At 30.1% G+C, this 1,347-nt stretch overlaps 1 long non-coding RNA gene across 1 annotated transcript; it reads right to left on the bottom strand.

The window, feature by feature from the left end:
- Positions 1–284: 284 nt before the first annotated feature.
- On the bottom strand, positions 285–835 carry LOC109863222. The gene is made up of 3 exons (XR_002251302.1): positions 714–835; positions 497–624; positions 285–403 (listed from the first exon to the last, which is right to left on the bottom strand). It is a non-coding gene; the product is annotated as an uncharacterized LOC109863222 (long non-coding RNA).
- Between the last annotated feature and the right edge of the window lie 512 nt (positions 836–1,347).

The following is a 1,347-nucleotide window of genomic DNA, read 5'->3' as shown; positions in this document are numbered from 1 at the left end:
ATATAATACATTTAAAATCAGAACTTCTAAACTATTCTAAATATGTACTTACCAGCAAACGCGGGCACAGTAAGACTTCTCAATGGATTTGCATTACTTTTGTGTTTATCTTTACCATTTATAACACAAGGAGTTTCATTGCTTTCGCATTCGACAGCGAATTTTATCGCCATATTATTGTTTACATATAGAACAAAAAACAAAAGATATATATAAATACATACTACATATAAAATTAAACCCTCTATAATAGTCTAAATAGTACTGCACTTACCAGCAGATGCAGCCACAGGAAGACTTCTCAATGAATTCGCATTACTTTTGTGCTTATCGGTTTCATGTATACCACTTGGAGTTTCATTGCTTTTGCTTTTGACAGCTAATTGTATCGCTATATTATAGTCTACATATATAACACAAAACAAAAGACTTATATAAATACATAAAACATATAAACTCAGAACTTTTAAAATAGTCTAAATAATATTGAACTTACCAGCAGACGCAGGTACAATAAGACTTCTCAATGAATATGCATTACTTTTGTGGTTATCTTTTTATTTATAACACAAGGAGTTTCATTGTTTTTGTTTTTGACAGCTAATTGTATCGCTATATTATTGTCTGTATGTAACCAAAACCAAAAGACATATAAATACATAANACATATAACATCAGAACTTCTAAAATAGTCAAACTAATACTGCACTTACCAGCAGACACAGGCACAGTAAGACTTCTCAATGAATACGCATTACTTTTGTGGTTATCTTTCTTATGTATGACACAAGGAGTTTCTTTGCTCTTGCTTTTGACAGCTAAATGTATCGTTATATTATTGTCTACATATATAACAAAAAACAAAAGACATATATAAATACATAAAACATATAAACTCAGACCTTATAAAATAGTCTAATTAATACTGGACTTACCAGCAGATGCAGGCACAATACGACTTCTCAGTGAATTCGCATTACTTTTCTGGTTATGTTTTTTATGTATGACACAAGGAGTTTCTTTGCTCTTGCTTCCTTGAGTAAACTGTATCGTTGTATTATTGTCTATATATAACCAAAACCAAAAGTCATAAATACGTAAGACAAATATAATATATAAAACCAGAATTTTTTAAATAGTCCTAATAAGACTGTACTTACCAACAGACGCAGTCACAGTAAGACTTTTCAGTGAAGTTGCATTCCTTGTTTGGCTATCTGTCTTATTGCTGACACAAGTTTCATTGTTTTTGTTTTCTTCAGACCGTAATGTTGTAGTACTGTCTATAACCATAATCAAAAGTCATATATGTAAAATCAGAAGTTTTAAGACAGTTATAATAAGAAT

This window comes from Pseudomyrmex gracilis, unplaced genomic scaffold (genome assembly GCF_002006095.1).
Source record: "Pseudomyrmex gracilis isolate BER0280 unplaced genomic scaffold, ASM200609v1 scaffold_3673, whole genome shotgun sequence".
Taxonomy (NCBI): domain Eukaryota; kingdom Metazoa; phylum Arthropoda; class Insecta; order Hymenoptera; family Formicidae; genus Pseudomyrmex; species Pseudomyrmex gracilis.
Note: the sequence above shows the minus strand (reverse complement) of the source record. Positions and strands in the feature narration are given on the sequence as shown.